Source organism: Lissotriton helveticus, chromosome 10 (assembly GCF_964261635.1).
Source record: "Lissotriton helveticus chromosome 10, aLisHel1.1, whole genome shotgun sequence".
Lineage (NCBI taxonomy): Eukaryota > Metazoa > Chordata > Amphibia > Caudata > Salamandridae > Lissotriton > Lissotriton helveticus.
This window is the reverse complement of record NC_136071.1, coordinates 13,149,716-13,163,689: the sequence shown is the minus strand read 5'-3', so window position 1 is coordinate 13,163,689 and position 13,974 is coordinate 13,149,716. Positions and strand designations below refer to the sequence as shown.

At 51.6% G+C, this 13,974-nt stretch overlaps 1 protein-coding gene across 2 annotated transcripts in view; it reads right to left on the bottom strand.

Moving 5' to 3' along the window:
* Positions 1–13,974, bottom strand: part of HUWE1 (HECT, UBA and WWE domain containing E3 ubiquitin protein ligase 1) — a 1,655,742-nt gene that overhangs the window by 793,560 nt on the left and 848,208 nt on the right. The window lies entirely within an intron of this gene.

The following is a 13,974-nucleotide window of genomic DNA, read 5'->3' as shown; positions in this document are numbered from 1 at the left end:
TAATCGAACCCAAAAAGCATGACAGACGCACTACAGATTGCAGTCCTACAGTAAAATGAGCCAACACATTCCTCGACAACAAACTCCATTATCAAAACCATAATTCAAAGAAGAATTTCAAGAGCAAGTTACTTACTTTCAGTAACGCCTTATCTGGTAGAAACGATCGAGCTGCAGATTCCTTACCTTAGAATTATCCCCAAGCGTCAGACTGGGGTTAGGACATTTTCAAGAAGTACCCCTTCCCACCGGTAGGTAGCGCTGTTGAGCTCTTCGTTTTTCGCACTGAAAGTTGTGAGAAAGTGGCTCTATATATACTGGACCAGAATAAGGTACAGTGTTATAGCGTCCACAATCCCCAGAGGTATAACCGAGGTTAAAGCCAGGTGTGACACTCTCCAAAGTGGTAGCTTGATCGAGCAGTAAGGCAGTACCAGAGGACAGTGTAAAGCATTTGTTGTACACACTCAGTCAGCAAAAGGTTTCACACACTAAAGAACTGAACTCCAGGCCAATTGGTATATCCTCAGATATAGTTGTTTTATTTTTAGAACCAACAGGCATAAAAATATACTTTTCTCAATGTGAGTGATCTCAGACAAGTACTTTGCAGAAAGGCAATAAACTTTGTAATCACAATAGGTACAGTGGTTGCAATAGGCAACACAGTTCTAAACAAAATTTAACAGTGAGCTCAATGGGTTTTTCCTACATAAATGCAGCTGATTACTTTATCGATTACGTTTGTAACTCCAGGACTGGATCCTAGATTCAGTCCTGGGGTCTAAGCTGAAACCAGTTTAGTAATAACGTTTTAGTTATTGCAATGATTTTTAAAGAATAAAAAGGCATTTTAAAAGTTCACCCGTAGAAACTTTTCCAGTGAAAATCTAGCAATGTTATCCAATGGGAGAAAATTCAGGATACAGGTACAGTACGCTCGCATTACTTTTGTAATCCAGGACTGGGCTCCTAGGTCCAGCACTGGGATCTCTACTTAAGACAGGTAAGTAATTGCGTTTCAGTAGTAGGTACGATTTTTAAGAAATATTTCAAGTTTTCAAAAGTAGAAATTTCATAGAAAAGCAGACAATGCATTCCTATGGAGAAAATTCAGGTTACTAGTAAACCCGGTTAGGATTATTTTGGCGGTTCAGTACTGGGCTACAAGGTACAGTACCGGCTTCTCTCCTGATCACAGGTGAGTACTTCGGTATTCGGCTGATTTTATAGGAATATTTTAAAGTTTAAAAACTTCACACTTCAAAGATTTTTCGAGTCAAACCAGTCAATGTTATCCTATGGCAAGAACGTGAGTCATCGGTTTTCAGGTGAGTACTCGACTGGTGAAGTTAAGGTCCTGGGCATAGACTCAGGGGTCCCCCAGGGTAAGGTAGGTACAGTTGGTACACCCTCAGCGACACAGGGGCAGCCGGGTGCAGAGGTAGTTAGGCCCAATGTTATCCAAAGAGAGGCAGGTGGCCTCCGGTTGGTGGCAGCTGGCTAGCAGGTCACGCGGCTGTGGGAGCTGGGTTTATGGTCACTTGCTCAGGGTAAAGGGGGAAGTAGAATAGGACAAATGTTGCACTGCCAGGGGCACTGGGGCGGCTGGGTGCAGGGTGCTTTTGAGCAGTCGGCGCTCAATGTTATTCAATGGAGATCTTGAAAAGGGAATGTAGGAGAGTAGGGTCTGCAATCCTATGATCACCCAGATTTTTGCTTTTTGCTGCACTGGTTTACGACTTTCCCTGGCTGTGGGCCTGCTAATCAGACCCACAGCCTAGCTGTTCTCTCTATCCAAATTGTACTCAGGTACTGAATTGGCACTGGGCCCTCTCCAAGTCCCTGTACCCAGGGCTGAGGTGTACCCAGAAGTCTCCCAGGGGCTGAAGCATGTATTATGCCACCCCTGGGCTGATTATCTAAACTGACACAACTGGCTGCACGACAGCTGGGGCAAGGTGGTGTACTCACCCCTTGCTTTAGATATAGTATACCTATATCTAACCCTAAAATGGACACACAGATCTCCTATCAGTCACTCCTATGGCAGGCCTTAACAATCCTGAAGGCAGAGTGCTTGGAATCGTGTGAGATGGTGCTCTGGCATGAGCTGAGCCTGTCTGCGGCTTTCGGGAGCCATCCCTTAGCCGTTTCCATGATATCGCATACCATATACTCTTAAGTGCATTATAATCCTCGCGGTTATATGCCAACTCTGGTATCGCTTTATCAAAACATGTCGAGTAAGGTGTCATACGAATTGGAATACTAACCCCTCGCCAATTCTGGCGACAGGGTTAGCATTCCACCCTTCTAGAGGGACACGACATGTATGTAACCTGTAACCCCGGTTAAAGTCAGACATAGCCTTAGCTCCACAAAATGGATGCTGCCACCGAGACACAAGTCTGCCCTCCTGCTGCTGGGAGTCCTCCCAGAGCAGGAGGCAAGGACAAAGGGTTTCCTGCCAGGGGCGGTGCTAGCAACGTCCCAGACAGGATTTTCTGTATCCTAGGTAGGCAGGGCTTCAGAGGAAGGTGACTGCAAGTGGCACCCCGGTGCTCACTGTGCATAGGCCGGCTGAGACCAGTTCCAGGGGCACCCCAGCCCCTGGCCTGGGGAAAGCCCGCCAAAGGAGAGGGGTGTAACCACCCCCCTCCTAGTCCCACCCATAGGGCAGGACTTAGTCGCGTGCCAGCCCCCTTTTGCAGGATAAAGGTAGGACCTGGCCCCCTTCCAAATCAGATCTTTGGAATCAAGACACGACTTTCTACGAAAGGACATCAAGATTTCTTCTTCAAGATTCTCCCTTGTGACTAAGGAGTAGTCACCCTGCATCCGCAGGCACCATCTTAAGAACACTGCGGTCTGCTGCAAGTCCTTCCTCCGGAATCTGACTGCCCAGCTCGACGAGAACCGGCTTCCCTGGCACCTCTGACCTCTACCCACCTCTACAGCTAAGCTGAGAACCGTGGGTGCGACGAGACCTCGAGGGACCGGCCATCTTCAAGACTGCACGACTTCTTTCCAGCACGACCGCCGAGGGATCCTCTGGTGAGTGCTTTGGGGTCCGAGAAGCCCCAACCCTGAGAAGCCCCAGCACCGAAGTTCAGCCTCCCAGCATCTCCACGATCTGCGTGGGGCCCTTCTGCTTTTTGCTGCTCACCGCGTTGTTTGGCTACTAGCCCGCTGGCTTGTGGCCTTCTTAACGACGCCCGACGACATCACTGTTGCTGGTCTGGTTGCTCCAGACTGGCCCTTGCTCCCTTCCAAGAGAGGAGCACCCCGGACCCTCCTGGTCCACTCCAGACGCCATTTTAGGTCCACCACGTGGGCTTGAATTTGCCAAGACTTGTTGCCCCAATCCTGGGTCCAGCGACATCGAGAGCATCATCCATCGTGGGACAGCTCGTACCTCCAACCTGGTCGCCGACAACGCCTCCTGGTCCGTGAGACTACAGAGCCCAGCGTCGCCCACTCACCTAGTCGAGGTGACTACCATCCGGTGCCCTCCTGGTGCCACCTGACTACTGGCTAGTAGTCACGAACTTGGTCCCCTCTGCTTTCAGGTGTCATCTATCTTCGATCCAGGCTTGGATCACCCGAACAATCTTCACTGGTCGCCTGCCAGCAACTCCTTTCCTTCAGGCTCCTGGTTCGTCAACGGAGAATCCTGACGTCTTTTCAGACCTATGCAGCTGCAGCCCCTGGGCTAGGTAACTTCGGCATTTCGGTGCCTCAGCATAGCCTCACTATCCAAGGGTCCAGATCCACTTTCGTTTTTGACCTACCTAGTCGGGTTCGCCCGAGAACACTAACTTTGTGAATACTAGCTTCCATAGGCTTTTTCCCGCCTTGCGCGTGAGAGTTCCCACTCTGCACGTGGCGCCCCTAGGCCTCCTGCTCCTAACCTGAGTGTTCAGTATTGTAGGCCTAGCGTTTCTAAAGCCTCTGAAAATCGTTACTTACCTGCTAGTAATTCGCATTCCACTTTTGTAGTATATGGTTTTTCGTGCCCCTCGGGCATTTGCGTAAATTGTGCGACTTTAAGTATTTTCGTAAGAGTTTTGTTGTGTGCTTAGCTCCCTGACTCAAAGAGTTCAGGGTAGTCTTGTTATAAATAAATATCTGTTTATTTTCATAACAACTTGTGTGGTGTCCTTTCACTGGGTGTTCAAGGGGTAATGTGATGGTAAAACAGCTGGCTTAACACGCCCTCTAGAGTCTTAGCCTTAGACTGCTCGTATCCATGCTACTAGGATAGCTGGTCTATAAGGTTGACTTACAACCAATCATCAATAAGGGTTGTTTGGACTGATATATAGTGATCACTAGAATAGTGAACACTGCACATCAGGCCAACTTCTCACAGCGCTTTACAAATACACATCCAATCCAATCCAATCCACAGCACCATAATGGCTACACTGAAGACTGACAAGTTTGGTACCAAACTTCTCAGCACATTAAACCCGCACTGATGCCAGTGTGGAATTTAATGTAACATGCGCGAGAGGGCATCTTAGAGACGTCCTCCAAAACCCGAACCTACAATCCACGCCTGGGCTGAGTGGCTGCAGAGGCTGCCACACAGCAGACATGTTGCTGGACTCCTGGGTGGAGAGCCCCCGCTCTCCTGGGTCTGCAACAAAGCACATCCTGGGCGAGGTGCTATGTCTCCTCCCCCAGGATGGACAGGTGGAAGCTTCAAAGGCATACCGCCTCTGAGAGCTTCCCCAGACCATTTGCTGTACCCAGCAACCAGCCCCCCAGGAGTCCTACCCTCACTCTGGCATGCAGACTGGCGGGAAAAACTACGTCAGGAAGGGGGGGGTGCCACCCTTAGCCAACTCCACCCCTCCGGTGGAGGAGGCGAGGTGAAGCACGACCCCGGGCTCCGGCCATCTTGTAGATGGAGAGCCCTGCCCAATCCCAGCTAGGCTCCTGCCCCCCTCCCACACGAGAGGAGCAGGCTAGGTGGTGTACTCACCCCAGGACAGGGACCTATTGGTCCCTGCCCTTGCCCTACCTGTAACACCCATAAATTTAGTATTTAGGGGCTCCCTGAACCTTCCTTCCTCAGATCCCGATAGAAAAAAAGAAGAAAGAAGATCAAGTAGAAGACCCGCCGCGCAGCTGCTAACAGGACAACAACAACTGACTTGGCCCCAGCCCTACCGGCCTGATGATCCTGGAACCTGCTCCTGCCTAATCCCGGCGACCTCCGCGGACCGCAACCTTGGGACACCCAGAGGACCTGCCTGCCTTGACCCTCTCGAAGATTAGAACTCTCTACAGCAGAGGCTCTGCTGCAACAACCCACCTGGTGCCAGCCAGGAAGCTCCAGACCAGCCCACTCTGTACCAGACGAGCCCGGGCCGGGCCAACCCGAACCAAGACCACGAGGACGTCCCCAGGCGACTGGGACCCAAAGTCCAGAGCCCAAAGACCCCCCTCGAAGAACCAGCCGATGCCTGCAGACTAAGAACCAGGGGCCACCCCAACCAGCCGAGGGTAAGCTTTTCCGACACCCAAAGAAACCCCTGCACCGGCGCCCCGCGGCCCCCTGTGCCTCCCTTTGGGGTACCTACCTGTGCTCCAACATCCCAACTTACCTCTCGAAGTGCTGGCACCCCTGGAGAGTCTCTGTCCCCGAGCCTGCAGCCTTTGTTCCTTTTTCAAGATCCTCATTGGATAACATTGAGCGCCCGACGGCTCAAAAGCACCCTGCACCCAGCCGCCCGAGTGCCGCTGGCTGTGACCCCTTTGTCCTACCCTACTTCCCCCCTTGCCCAGAGCGCAAGTAACCAGGAGCCCAGCTCCCAGAACCGATAGCCAGCAGCCACCAACTGAAGGCCCCCTTTTCCCTCATTGGATATCATTGGGCCTCACTACCTCTGCACCCGTCCGCCCCTGTGCCACTGGGATTGAACTGACTGTACTTACATGACCCTGGGGGACCCCCGAGTCTATGCCCAGAAGCCAAATTACTTACCTTCGGTAACGATATATCTGTAAGAAACAGTAGATAGTATTAGATTCCTTACCTTAGAAAATCCCCAGGCATCAGACTGGATCCGGAAACTTTTGCGTGGCTGTACCCTTGCGCGTCGGTAGACGTCGTCTGCGGCTCCGCGTCAGTCGTCGACGCCGGGATGACGTCGCCGGAGTACTTAGACGCCGCCCTCGCGGGCAGACGTCAGTTCTTATACACAGCTTTTCCGCGACAGAAAACGAAGAGCCACTATAAAAACCAACACTGGTGCCATGAAACTAGGGCCCTAAAAGGGATGGACCTTAACCCTATATATCGGTTCGCCGAACGGGGAGGATGGGTGGGGCGGTAAGGAATCTAATACTAACTACGGTTTCTTACAGATATATCGTTACCGAAGGTAAGTAACTTGTGCATCTGAAAGAAACAGGTTAGTATTAGATTCCTTACCTTAGAATAGATACCCCAGCAATACCAACCCCGGTGATGGGTCTGCAAACCAATGATCACACCAGAAAGTCCTGGAGGACGGAACGGCCAAAGAAGCCATCCCTCCGGACTTGGCTGTCCAGGCAGTAGTGTCTTGCAAACGTGTGCAGCGAGGCCCACGTAGCTGCCTGACAGATGTCCTGCAAGGGGACTCCCTGGCCCAGGGCAGTAGTAGCCGCCGTTGCCCGTGTGGAATGGGCCCTCAGCCCAACAGGAGGCTCCTTTTGAGCCAAAGAGTAACAAGCCTTGATGCACAAGACGACCCATTGAGAAATGGTTCGCTTATGCACCGCCCGTCCCTTAGCGCCCACGTAACCAACAAAGAGTTGGTCATCCACCCGGAACTTGCGTGTGCGATCCAGATATAATGAGAGCGCACCTTTTGGGTCCAGACGGTGGAGCCTCCCATGCCTCTTTCGAGGGATGCGGAGGCGGAAAGAAGGTGGGCAAAGTGATGGACTGCCCGATGTGGAAGGCTGGGACTACCTTGGGCAGGAAAGAGGGTCGCGTCCGCAACAAAACTTTGTCCGGATGGACTGAAAGGAGAGGAGGTTTAGAAGAAAGGGCCTGGAGCTCACTCACTCTCCTGGCAGAGGTGATAGCAACCAGGAAAGCAGTCTTCAGAGAAAGAAGACTGAGAGGACAGTTATGGAGCGGCTTAAAGGGAGCACACAGGAAAGTAAGAACAAGGTTCAAGTCCCACTGAGGCATCACAAAAGGAACTGGAGGAAACATATAGGCGATGCCCTTCAAAAACCTATATACAACTGGGGACTTGAACAAAGAGGGCTGATCAGGTAGCCTCAAGAAGGTGGAAATGGCAGAAAGGTAGCCCTTGATAGTGCCCAGAGCAGAGCCCTGCTGGGCAAGAGAAAGAAGAAAGAGGAGAACCTCCAAAAGGGGGCAGAAAGGGGATCCACTACCTAGTAGTCTCCAGTATCCTGGGGCATGGCAGTTTAGAGGCCAGCAGATTCTCTGCTTCAGCATGTGTGCAGTGCTGAAGCCTGAGGTCAGTTTAAAAGCAGCACTGGCTGCCAGGACAGCTTTTTAAACGAGTGTGCCCAAACTCGACTTTGGGGGTAGGGGCCCTTAAAAATTAAAAGCCTACCATATTTTTGCATATTAGGGACCCCAAGGGTTACCCCTAGGTATCCCAGGGGTGGAGGGTCAGTTATCTATAAGGAGCGCGCTTATAAAATGAGTTTTTATATGCCTGGGTGAAGTGAAATTTTACATTTCACTCCCCACATTTGTATTAAAGAGCTGCTCAGATTAGACTTTGATGCTAGAAGGATTGGGTATGGATGATCTGCAATATTTCTGCAGATTCAGAACCCCTGAAGTCTCCCCTAGGTGCACAGGGGGTGGGGGTCCTCTAGAAATTAGGGAAATACTTATTAAATATGGTTTTATAAGCCCTGGTTCTTGAAAGTGGCCCAGGTCATTTTCCCTATTGCAAACCCCATGGCCCATAGGTTAACATGGTAGGAAGTGATTGATTAATATTGATAGGCGAGGACTAGCCGGACCATTCAAAGACTTCACAGAATGGTAGTGGTAAATCCAACAATATCATATTGTTAAATTTCTCCTAAAGTGTACATACAAACAAGAAAGTCTCAACTTATTGAAAGTCCAAATTCAGCCTTTCAGTGGTCTGCCCTGATTGGTCAGAGTTTAGTGGATTAGCCAGGCTGCTGGGAGGGCAGTGTGCTGGTCTATAGGAATGCCAGGCCAGGAGGTGGCGTCGTAAACTACGCTCTTCAAAGGTAAGAGGGGAGGCCTGGGTTTCAGTCCACTATGACAGTCGTGACCCAGAGTCAGGGCTAGGCTTAAGAAAGGTATGTGCAGATGGTAGGGGGTGTGTTTAGCCAGCTCTTACCTCCTTGCTGGAAAATCAGTGTAGGAAGGTAGATCCCTGACTATGGTTGCCCCCAACTTTTTGCCTGGTGTTTTGCTGGTTTTCTGACTTAGTTGACCTGGGGCCCTGCTATTCAGGACCCCAGGCCTACTGCTCTCTCTGTAAAATGGATTCCATGTACCCTAGGTACATATCTAATTGGATACTGAGTCACCTTATCAGTCCCTGTACAGTGTACCTTAGGTACCCAGGGCATAGGTGTACCCAGGGCCTACCAGGGGCTGCAGCATGTATTATGCCACCCCTGGCTGGCCATCCAAATCTGACACAACTGGCTGCACGACAGCTGGGGCAAGGTGGTGTACTCACCCTTTGCTTTAGATATAGTATGCCTATATCTAACCCTAAAATGGACACACAGATCTCCTATCAGTCACTCCTATGGCAGGCCTTGACAATCCTGGAGGCAGAGTGCTTGGAATCGTGTGAGATGGTGCTCTGGCATGAGCTGAGCCTGTCTGCGGCTTTCGGGATCTATCCCTTAGCCGTTTCCATGATATCGCATACCATATACTCTTAAGTGCATTATAATCCTCGCGGTTATGTGCCAACTCTGGTATCGCTTTATCAAAACATGTCGAGTAAGGTGTCATACGAATTGGAATACTAACCCCTCGCCAATTCTGGCGACGGGGTTAGCATTCCACCCTTCTAGAGGGACACAACATGTATGTAACCTGTAACCCCGGTTAAAGTTAGACAGAGCCTTAGCTCCACAAAATGGATGCTGCCACCGAGACACAAGTCTGCCCTCCTGCTGCTGGGAGTCCTCCCAGCCCAGGAGGCAAGGACAAAGGGTTTCCTGCCAGGGGCGGTGCCAGCACCGTCCCAGACAGGATTTTGTGTATCCTAGGTAGGCAGGGCTTTAGAGGAAGGTGACTGCAAGTGGCACCCCGGTGCTCACTATGCATAGGCCGGCTTGAACCAGTTCCAGGGACACTCCAGACCCTGAGCTGGGGAAAAGCCCGCCAAGGAAGTGGGTGTAACCACCCCCCTCCTGGTCCCACCCATAGGGCAGGACTTAGTCGCGTGCCAGCCCCCTTTTCCCAGATAAAGGTAGGAGCAGGCCCCCTTCCAAATTAGATCATCTTTGGAATCAAGACATGACTTTCTGCGAAAGGACTTCAAGATTTCCTTCTTCAAGATTCTCCCTTGTGACTAAGGAGTAGTCACCCTGCATCCGCAGGCACCAACGCAAGAACACTGCGGTCTGCTGTAAGTCCTTCCTCCGGAATCCGACTGCCCAGCTCGACAAGACCCGGCTTCCCTGGCACCTCCGACCTCTACTCACCTCTACAGCCAAGCTGAGAACCGTGAGTGCGACGAGACCTCAAGGGACCGACTATTGCCAAGACTGCACGACTTCTGCACAGCAAGCCCGCCGAGTAATTTCCTGGTGAGTGCTTTGGGGTCCGAGAAGCCCCAACCCTGAGCAGCTCCAGCACCGAAGAGCAGCCCCCCAGCATCTCCACGATCGGCGTGGGGCCCTTCTGCTTTTTGCTGCTCACCGCGTTGTTTGGCTACTAGCCCGCTGGCTTGTGGCCTTCTGAACGACGCCCGACGACATCACTGCTGCTGGTCTGGTTGCTCCAGACTGGCTCTTGCTCCCTTCCAGAAGAGGAGCACCCCGGACCCTCCTGGTCCACTCAAGACGCCATTTTGAGTCCACCGCGTGGGCTTGAATTAGCCAAGGCTTTGTTGCCCAATCCTGGGTTCTTCGACGCCGACAGCTTCATCCATCGTGGGACAGCTCGCCTCCCCATCCTGGTCGCCGACAACGCCTCCTGGTCCGTGAGATCTGCAGAGCCCAGCGTCGCCCACTCACCTAGTCGAGGTGACTACCATCCGGTGCCCTCCTGGTGCCCACTGACTACTGGCTAGTAGTCACGAACTTGGTCCCCTCTGCTTTCAGGTGTTATCCATCTTCAAGATCCAGGCTTGGATCAACTCGAACTCTCTTCACTGGTCGCCTGCCAGCATCTTTCTTCCAGGCTCCTGGTTCGTCTACGAGGATTCCCAACGTCTTTTGAGACCTATGCAGCTGCAGCCCCTGGGCTAGGTAACTTCAGCATTTCGGTGCCCCAGCATAGCCTCACTATCCAAGGGTCAGGATCCACTGTCGATTTCTCCCTACCAGGTCGGGTTCGCCCGTGAACACTAACTTTAACTTTACTAGCTATATTAGACTTTGTCCCGCATCCCGCGTGAGAGTGCACACTCTGCACCCGAGTCCCCTAGGCCTCCTAGAAGTAATCTAACGATTCTATAGTCAAGTCCTAGCGATTTCAAAGCCTATTAGTACTGTACTTACCTGCTAGTAATTTCCCATTCCACTTTTAGAGTATATGGTTTTTCGTGCCCCTCGGGCATTTGTATATACCGTGCTAACTTAAGTATTTTCGTAAGAGTTTTGTTGTGTGCCTAGCACCCTGTCCTCATAAAGAGTACAGGGCTGTTGTGATTCTAATAAATACACTGTTTATTTTCATAACACTTGTGTGGTGTCCTTTCACTGGGTGTTCAAGGGGTAATGTGATGGTAAAACAGCTGGCTTAACACGCCCTCTAGAGTCTTAACCTTAGACTGCTCGTATCCATGCTACTAGGATAGCTGGTCTATAAGGTTGACTTACAACCAATCATCAATAAGGGTTGTTTGGACTGATATATAGTGATCACTAGAATAGTGAGCACTGCACATCAGGCCAACTTCTCACAATCAGCCATTATGGATTTGGAAGAATGATGCACTCCGGGACAAACTAATGCCACACTCCACAGGATGTGGTCATAACTAGGAGGAGTTGCCCTGCTCTCATTGGTCAGTAGTGACCTGGTGCTTGACCCAGAGAATTTTGAATAAGTATCTGAGAGGGGCAGAGCCCTCCAGATCTGCTGCTTGAAACTGAAGGAAGCAAGAAGTGCCCTGCTGTAAAGTTTTTTTGCTGTGCAAGGAACTCTAAGGCCTGACCTATGAAGACTGCACCATATGAAACGACAGCCCTGTGGATTACCTTGCTGCCAAGGGACTAACAGTGGACTCCCTGCAAGCTACAGGTTAACAGAGCTCACCTGGACAGCCCCACAAAGAATTCAAAGCCTGGAGTACCAGTGGATTTGTAAGGGTTTTGTTCAAGTGGATTGCAGAATTGACGTTTCACACTTTCAAGGACCCTCTTGGAGATTCCAGAACTTTGGATTGTGTGTTGGATACTTTGGGACCGGCAAGCAGAACGCCAGTAAGGTGTCTAACTGGACCCCGCTTGCTGAAGAAGGTTGCTGTGAGAAGTTGGCCTGGTATATGATGTTCACTATTCTAGTGAACACCTTGCACCCGTCCAAACAACCCTTATGGTGATGGTTGTAAGTCAACCTTATAGACCAGCTATCCTAGTGGTGCACAAGTTACTACTTGTGTAACGATATATCTGTAAGAGACATTAGTTAGTATTAGATTCCTTACCTTAGAATATCCCCAGGCGTCAGACTGGATCCGGAAATTTTTGCGTAGCAGTACCCTTGCGCATCGGTAGGCGTCGTCTGCGGCTCCGCGTCCGTCGTGGGCGCCGTGATGACGTCGGAGTACTTAGACGCCGCCTCCGCGTGCTGACGTCAGTTCTTAGACACAGCTTTTCCGCGCCAGAAACGCAGAGCCATGTCAAAAAACCAACACTGGTGCCATTGAAACTAGGGCCCTGAAGGAGACAACCCTAACCCTAGATATTGGTTCGCAGAACGGGGAGGATGGGTGGGTCGGTAAGGAATCTAATACTAACTAATCTCTCTTACAGATATATCGTTACACAAGTAGTAACTTGTGCATCTGAAAGAGACACGTTAGTATTAGATTCCTTACCTTAGAATAGATACCCCAGCAATACCAACCCCGGTGGTGGGTCTGCGAACCAATAATCACACCAGGAAGTCCTGGAGGACAGAACGGCCAAAGAAGCCATCCCTCCGGACTTGGCTGTCCAGGCAGTAGTGTCTTGCAAACGTGTGCAGCGATGCCCACGTAGCTGCCTGACAGATGTCTTGTAAGGGCACACCCCTGCCCAGGGCAGTGGTAGTCGCCGTCGCTTGGGTAGAATGAGCCCGCAGTCCAACCGGGGGCTCCTTCCTAGCCAAGGAGTAGCATGTCTGGATACACAGGATGATCCACCGGGAGATGGTCCTCTTGTGCACCGCTTTCCCCTTCTTAGCGCCCACGTAACCAACAAAGAGTTGGTCATCCACCCGGAACTGGCGTGTGCGATCCAAATAGAATGAGAGCGCACGTTTTGGGTCCAGACGGTAGAGCCGCTCTTCCTCTTTAGAGGGATGCGGTGGCGGGAAGAAGGTTGGCAAGGTGATAGACTGCCCGATGTGGAAGGCCGTGACAACCTTGGGCAGGAAAGAAGGTTTGGTACGCAGCACCACTTTGTCCGGATGGACAGAAAGGAAAGGTGGAGTACAAGAAAGAGCCTGGAGCTCACTCACTCTCCTGGCAGAGGTGATGGCAACCAGAAAGCAGTCTTCAAGGTCAGAAGGCGAAGAGGACAGTTGTGAAGTGGCTCAAAGGGAGCGCACATCAGAAAGGTAAGAACCAGGTTCAAGTCCCACTGAGGCATCACAAACGGAACAGGAGGAAACGTGTGTGTGTGTGATGCCCTTAAGAAATCTATTTACAACGGGGGACTTGAACAAAGAAGGTTGATCAGGCAGCCTGAGAAAGGCTGAAAGGGCAGAAAGGTAGCCCTTGATAGTGCCCAGAGCAGAGCCCTGCTGGGCAAGAGAAGGACCTCAGAAAGAGGGGCATTGAGGGGATCCACAGCCTTTGCTGTGCACCATGCCACAAATCTGTTCCACCTGCAGGCGTATACCGACTTTGTGGAGGGACGCCTGGCTGCCAGAATGATGTTACAAACTTCAGGAGGCAAGTCAAATGGCCTCAACTGTCGCCGCTCAATCTCCAAGCATGGAGGTGGAGACTGGACAGGTTCGGGTGGAGGACCGTCCCCAGCTGCTGCGACAGAAGGTCCTCCCGAAGAGGCAGACGAACCGGGGGATCGACTGACATACTGAGTAGCTCTGGATACCAGTACCTTCTCGCCCAGTCCGGAGCCACAAGGATGACTTGGGCCCGGTCGCGCTTGATCTTCTTCAGCACTCTGGGCAGAAGAGGTATAGGCGGAAAGGCGTACAACAGACCGCAACTCCACTCGCGACGAAAAGCGTCGCCGAGCGAGTGCCGCCTTGGAAATTCCAACGCGCAGAACTGATGACATTGCGAGTTCTCTTCGGTGGCGAATAGATCTAACCAAGGCTCTCCCGATCGCTGAAAGAGGCCTTGCGCCACGTCCGAGTTCAGACGCCATTCGTGATCCATCATGCACCGACGGCTGAGCTTGTCCGCCCTGGCGTTCAGAGAACCTGCCAGGTGTTGAGCCACCAGGGTCACGCCCTGGCGTTCCAGCCATTGCCAAAGGCGAAGAGCCTGTTGACAAAGGATCCACGACCCCACCCCGCCTTGTTTGTTGCAGTACCACATGGCGGTGGTGTTGTCCGTGAACACCTGCACTACACTC